General features: G+C 35.4%; 2 pseudogenes; one reads left to right on the top strand and one right to left on the bottom strand.

Annotated features, from left to right (window-relative positions):
- Positions 1-3,459: 3,459 nt before the first annotated feature.
- LOC102837329 lies at positions 3,460-4,256 on the bottom strand (annotated as a pseudogene).
- Positions 4,257-5,499: 1,243 nt separating this feature from the next.
- On the top strand, positions 5,500-6,033 carry LOC102837702 (annotated as a pseudogene).
- Positions 6,034-7,836: the final 1,803 nt, after the last annotated feature.

The following is a 7,836-nucleotide window of genomic DNA, read 5'->3' as shown; positions in this document are numbered from 1 at the left end:
GGAAAACAATTCCTTTGGTGATCAAAAAGTACTCACATAATTGGAGAAGCATGCATAATCTCCACAGAGAGTTTTGATTTGTCTACTCTCTATTGTTCAACCTAATTTCTCTTCATGAGTGTTCATGATTATTTAATATAATTTATGTAGGAGTGTTCTTCACACTAATTTCCCATCATTACCATGTCTTTATTATTCTTAGTCTCTGCTTCAAGATTGTCTTTTCATGATGTCCCTTGTTGTTGTTGTTAAGTGCCGTGGAGTTGGTTCTAACTCATAGCGACCCTGTACAGGTTTCCAAGGCTGTAAATCTTTACGGTAAAAGAAAGCCTCATCTTTTTCCCATGGAACAGCTGGTAGTTTCAACTGCTGACCTTGAGGTTTGCAGCCCGATTCGTAACCACGACGCTACCAGAGCTCCTTCTTGTGTCCCTACCACATGTAATTTGTAATATGCATTTGCTATTGTGGTTAAGTGCCATTGAGTGAGTTCTGACTCATAGTGATGCTCTCTGGAGTTTCCAAGAAGCAGTTGGTGACTTTGAACCTCTGACCTTGTGGTACATACTGACCTTGCAGTTCAGTGCATTATAATACAGTGCCACACCAGGACTCCCATCATCACACCTTGACATCAATAAATCAATAGCATCACCTGCTTCTTGTTTTAAGCTTAATGCATCTTTTAGCTTCTGTCCTTAGCACTAGCTGTTTCTTTTTTCCTGTATTTTTCATCTAAAGTACCTATGATTTGACACATCATTGCTTTGTGCCAGACATTGTGATAGGCCAAAAGATACAGCTCTAAATATTGCAAAGCCCCTGCTTTCACTGCATTTATATATAGAACTCTGATTAATTCACTTAATAGCTGTTATTCTTATCATTAAAACCTCTCTTGTTAGAACATTAGACATGCAGCCCAAAAGTTATCTGCCCCTTGAGTTAGGCACACATATTGACTTAACTGACTTCACACATAGTGGCATGAATTTGTTCTCAGCTCTTTTTTTTATAGGAGACAAAGTTATAGAACATACAAAAAGTTTTATAGCCTCTTTCCTCCACAATGCTTCAGAAATAAACAAAGGGTTAAAATACAATATAAAAACGTGGTTGTTTTGATTAAAAACATAGATTATGTGTTAGTTATGCTCTACCTAAAAATGCTTCTTGTGTTGCTTCAGTGTGATCTTCTTAAATATTCTGCTTAAATTAGTATAACATAATTAATTTTGCCCATAATAACTTTGTTGTTGTTGTTGTGTGCCGTGGAGTCGGTTCCAACTCATAGTGACCCTGTACAAGGTTTCCAAGGCTGTAAATCTTTAAGGAAGCAGAACACCTCATCTTTCTCCAGCGGAACAACTGGGAGTTTCAAACTGCTGACCTTAGGAATATACAAATAATGTTTTCTGTACATATCTAGATATTTCCTAATGTCCCAGATACCATTCAATTCCAAATTTAAAAAATCTCTTCTCAACAACAGGAGCTTTCTCCACCAAAGTCCTGAAGAGATATTGTTGAATTTTAAGTAGAAGAAAAGGGAAAGCCCACCTGACCCTTTGATATAAATATTTTTCATATATTAGAATTCAAATTGATGATGGTTTAATTTTCTCATTGGATAATTTAATGTATGAGTCTGCTAGGGAATATATTATATTTTGCATATAACCAATAAGAACAATCTATAAACAAAATCATTTGCTGTTTTTCTCTACAACTAATAGACTGCAGAAAATTTCTGAGGTTGTAGTTGCACACATATATTAAGATACACAAGAGATTGATTGGGGGAAACACTTGAAGATAAACAGAAAAAAACAAAAGTAAGGAGTCTTTCAGTTTCGGACACAATGCTGGTCTGTTATTGAGAAAAGAAAGGAAGGAAAGTTTGGTACGATAAGCCTTGAACAGCAGTGTAATTCTTAGCATCCTTTGGTAATGTCGAGTCTTCAAGCTGAATTTATTCTCCCATCATGAACAGAAATCAACCGCTACTAGTGCTTCTCCATGATTACTTATTGATTGTGAACTCTTGTTGGGAAGGATGGTTTGGGTGCAAATGTAATGGTGGATACAGATGGGAAAGAGCTTGATTGTTAGTTCATTGTGCTGTCACAGCAAGAGAAATCTGAGTGACATATTTCAATTGTAGCTACAAGATACATGCCTTCAGTTTGGAAGACCAGCAAAATATAACTGGTTAAGAGCTACCTCCTCTAAGACCAGTTGCCCTTAATTACAGGAATCTAGCAAAGCTTTCAGGACCTTCATTTGCTGATGGAGCCAAACTCAAATGAGAAGACACAATTGCAAACATCCATTAATGATCACCAAATTAATAAACACCGAATACATGAATTATGAATCTAAGAAACTGAAAGTCACCAAAAATGAAATGGAATACATAAATAAGTCCTCAAAATTGAAATGGAACACCTAATTCTAGGCATTAGTGAAGAAAAGTAGACTGGTATTAGCCATTTCGGATTGGACAATCATATGTTCTACTATACTAAGAACAACAAACTAAAGAGTTTATTTCCAAAAGTTTCACATTCATTTTCAGATGGGCATTTTAAGATCTATCCTGAAGTATAATGCTGTCTTTTTTTTACATTCAAGATATATATATATATTTTATATTCAAGATATTCAAGATATTTTTTTTTACATTCAAGATTTTTTACATTCAAGTATAATGCTCTTTTTTTTTTACATTCAAAATATTCAATATTTATTGAATACACATGATCATGGATGATATATAAATTTCAATCCCATCTATAATTTTATTTGGTACCATTAATTCAAATTAGATATATTGCATAGGATGTGCCAACAACCATTTTGATAACCAATTGTTTAACTGCTTGGGTGACAATTTAATGGTTAATTCCAAGTTCTTAAAATAGTAACTGTCAGTTCAACTACACCATGGTTTCTGCAAATGGTTTCTCTGCCCAAAAACAGTCCTCCTCTAAGGTTATATAAGTAAATTGAATGGAATCTGGCATCACCCTGAAGGACTTCTAAACTTCACACTGTGGGGTAGTTTGTCAAGATGGCTTCAGAGTAGAGTAACTTTACACAGCACATTAAAAAAAAGACATTTATTCAGCATCATGTTCAGACTATTACAGTTAGAAATCAAAAGCATGGGTGTGGGGGAAAAAATCTACATTAAACCCCTTTGTTGGAATGCTTTACACTTTCCACAGAACAGAAACTGAAATAACCTGTTATACAATTAGTCACAAATACAGTCCTAGAGCTTGGTTTTGTTTTTTTGCCCATACACATGAGTATTGTCTAAAACATGTCTTCTTTGTAGCAGCCAGGCTCTGCCACCACTGTGCTTGGCTAAGTTCACAAATCTGTTGTAACCTGTAGCTTCCCTGTCACTTCTCTGGCTCTTCTCTCCTGGTAAGCTTTGTTTCCTGGCAATCATTAAAACCTTCTGCCACTCCCATAGCTACTGATGCTGCTTGAACCGCCATAGCCACTATGGTTTCGTGGTTTGGCAAAATATTGACCTCCACCACCATAAGGGACAGAGCTTCTACCTCCAAAATGTCCTCCCTTTGTGGGTCCAAAATCTGAAGATTGATTGTTGCAATTGCCAAAATCATTACAGCTTCCACCGCCTCCAAAATCGCTTGTCATTACCAAATCCATTATAACCATCCCCACTGCCTCCATATCCACCACCACCACAGCTTCCACCAAAGCCACCTCATCCACTGAAGTTTCTTCCATGACCAAAGTTGTCATTCTCACCAAAACCACTTCCATGGCCACCACTGAAGAACCACTTCAACCTCTCTGACTTGAGGAGGCACTGGCTATCTCTTGCTTTGACAGGGCTTTCCTTACTTCACAATTGTGGCCATTCACAGTATGGTCCTTCTGGATAACAATCTTATCTACAGAGTCATGGTCATCAAAGGTTACAAATGCAAAGTGTTTGTCATGATTTCAATCACTTCAATCTTCCCATACTGATCAAAATAATCTCTTAGGTGATGCTCTTTGGTGTCTTCTTTAATGTCACCAACAAAAATATTTTTCACAGTTAAGTGGGTACCTGGTCTTTGAGCGTCTTCTCCTGAAACAGTCCTCTTTGGTTTCACCACTTTTCCATACACTTTGTGTGGCCTTGCATTCATGGCTGCATCCACCTCCTCCACAGTAGAGTAAGTGACAAAACCAAAGCCTCTACAGCACTTGGTGTTTGGATCTCTCATCACCACACAGTCCATGAGCGTCCCCCATTGCTCAAAATGACTCCTTAGGCTCTCATCTGTTGTTTCGAAGCTCAACACTCTGATGAAGAGTTTCCGCAGCTGCTCAGGCTCTTTAGGAGACTCTGACTTAGACATGATGGCAGTGAGGGGTTAAAAAAAAAAAAAAAAAAGACTAACATTGCTTCCTCTGCGCTGTCCACAAGCAGAAAGGAGTAGGCTCACAATGCTGTCTTTTATAAAATAATATTCATCTGTCTATAAAGAAGACCATTCAATATTACTATTATTCAAATTTAAGCACAAAACACTAAAACCAGTAACAATGAAACTGAAGGATTCTATCAATTCTGTAGACTTAAACTGATCAAACATGCAACCAGAATGCACTGATAATGACTAGTGATTGGAAAATGAAAGTTGGAAGCAAAGAGGAGGAATTCGTAGTTGAAGAATACGGCTTTGATGATGGAAGCAATACTGGCGATTACAAGCTGGAATTTTGCAATGATGACTTACTCATTGCAAATATTTTTTTTCATAAACATAAATGGTGATTATACACATGGACTTTATCAGATGGAATACCCAATAATCAAACTGACTACATATGTGATAAAATAAGAAAGAGAAGCCTAGTAACCTTAGCCAAAACAAGAACAGTGGCCAACTACGGAACAGATCATATGCAAGTTTTGGCTGAAGATAAAACTAAAATAAGTCCATGAGAATCAAAATATGACATTGAGTATTTCCCTCCTGAGCTTAGAGACCATCTCAAAAATAGATTTGAAGCATTAGATGCTAAATACCAAAGGACAGAATTGCTGTGTGATGCCATTAAAGTATACAATACATGAAGAAAGCCAACAGTCATTAAAAAGAGAGGAAAAAAAAAAAAATGACTGTCAGAAAAAACTCTAAAACCTTCTCTTGATCATAGAAAACCTAAAATTACTAAAAGAAATGAAGTAGAAGAGCTGAACAGAAAATTTCAAAGGGCAGTTTCAGAAGACAATGCATAATAGTGAAATGTGTAAAAATCTAGAGTTAGAAAACAAAAGGAGAAGAACACAATTAGAATTTCTCAAGCTCAAAAGACTGAAGGAAAAATTCTAGCGAGAGTATGCAATATTTAATGGGCAAAATGTTGATTGAATGATTCAAGCATGCAGGACCCAAGACACTGCAGACCTGGGAGCTGGAGCTGGGGCAGCTCGGAGGTGGTAAATAATAGCAATTAAAAATGGCCTCCAAAAAAATTACATTGCAAATATTGGGAAAGAAACATCATGGAAAGAATAAAAAAAAAGTCAAAGAGGTAAAACCTGAAGAATTTGTGATAGAAACAGTGCTAAAACGACATGTAGTTAACGGGAAGGTGGAGTATTTCCTAAAGTGGAAGGGATTTATACATGCGGATAATACTTGGGAACCTGAACAAAATTTAGATTGTCCAGAAGTAATTGAGGCTATCCTGAATTATCAAAAAGCTGGTAAAGAAAAAGATGGTACAAAAAGGAAATCTTTATCTGACAGCGAATCAGATGAGAGCAAATCAAAGATTTCCTTTGTCAGAGGTCTTGAACCTGAGCCAATAATTAATTGGTACAACAGACAGCAGTGGAGAATTAATGTTTCTCATGAAATGGAAAGATTCAGCTGAGACAGACTTGATGCTGGCAAAGAGGCAAACATGAAATGCCCTCAAACTGGAGTTGTGTTTAATGAAGAGACTAACTTGGCATTCTTATCAGAAGATGAAACTCAAGAATTGTTTGTATTGCTTTATATATGTATATTTAATTTTGGTCTTGCTTTTTTGTTTTATGATTTGTTAGTGTGAAGAATAACTACATTCTAATGGAAATCAAGTTTATATGTTTGATTAGAAGTAGTATGGGGGGAGCTGTTGGGTTTTTTTTTTTGTTTTGTTTTTGTTTTTGTTGTTGTTGCATCAATAGAACTGGTTATTTTGAACAAATAAATAAAAGCTTTCTGTAGTTACTTCATTTATCAGAAAAAAAACAACACTTGATATCATGTTATATTATTTCCTCTGCATTAGAGAATAGCTTTTCTAAATATTGGGGAATTTTACCTAGTCATTACTGGATCAGAACTTGGGTTTAACCCATAAATATATGCCTATGGACCATTCTGGGTTTTGGGTTATTTTTGTGTATACGTATATTTATTTGATTCAATTTTACATTCACCAAAAACAAAACTCTTCTATACAAAACTGGCATTCACAACCATAGGTAAGTTTGTATTGTTTCCTACATACTATCTTTGTGAGCAACTCAAGAAATAGATCTTCTCAAGTAAAACTGGGAAAAAAATGTAAGTGATAAGCTTTCATATCAAATAAATGATCCAGGAATTAATTGGACAACTTAAAACATCATTATCAAAATCCATATTGAGATTGTCATATAATTGAAACTGTTTATTTGCAAAATTCCTTGAATGGGATATCTTACTTTTTCTAAAAATCTCCCTTCCCAGGTAAGAAAACTGGAGGTAAATATGTTTAAATAAGCCAAACAAAGTTGAGCTAAGTTGGGTTTTGATCCATTTAAGACAGCCATTCCTTTACAGAAAATTTAAATCCCTGTGTTTTATTAAAAGGTCATAATTCATGGAATGTCTAACACCTTGCTGGTAAGAATCTAATACAATGGATAGAAACATTGCCATTCAGGACTTGCTAGCATAAATGGGTGAACAGTCTTGTAAACTATTGTCCTGCATGGGCTTTTGGTTTTTGCTTTATCCCAACCCGTTCCTTATATGAAGGTTTAATCTTCTCAGTATTTGGTTACTGGTTCAGCTGAAACCAGGAAAAGTAACTTTATAGTAATGTAACTGTTAATCAAATTGTATATTGTTTTCTATATTGTAAATACTTATGAACAGTGGTCAATAAATAGTTTTATATTAAAAAAAAAAAAGATGAAAGGATTGCACAGAATCAGGATTGCACAGAATCATTATACCAAAATTAATTGGTGGATGTTCATCAATATCAGGGGTATAAATTATTAAGAATTGATGATATTGAAGGAAGAAATCATCGGTGAGAAACAATGTTCCAGGAATTGACAGAATAAAATTGAATCATTCAACAAACTAATGCAGGGTTGGAGTCATTATCTATGGCAAGAAATTTGGAAGACCTGGTTGACCAACCAGAAAAGATCTATATTTTGGTACTGTGGGTTAATGCACTGACCTGCAAATTCAGTTTCAAGCACAAGATTGGTGGTTCAAGCTCACTAGCCTTTCCTTGGAAACCCTATACAAGGTTGCTATGAGTCAGAACTGACTTGACAATACTTAACAACAACAACAAAATGCAGAAATCATTGAACAATAACATCAATATCACATACAAGTGAAATTATACTGAAGAAAGTTCAAAAATAGTTGCATCAGTACTTTGACAGGGAACTGCCAAAAATTCAAGACATATTCAGAAGAGGAAGGAGAAATATTACTGATAACATCAAAGGGGTCTTGAATGAGTACAGAGAGTACTAGAGAAACTGGATTGTATGAAGAAAAATGTATGTGGCAT

Source organism: Chrysochloris asiatica, unplaced genomic scaffold (genome assembly GCF_000296735.1).
Source record: "Chrysochloris asiatica unplaced genomic scaffold, ChrAsi1.0 scaffold00664, whole genome shotgun sequence".
Lineage (NCBI taxonomy): Eukaryota > Metazoa > Chordata > Mammalia > Afrosoricida > Chrysochloridae > Chrysochloris > Chrysochloris asiatica.
Note: the sequence above shows the minus strand (reverse complement) of the source record. Positions and strands in the feature narration are given on the sequence as shown.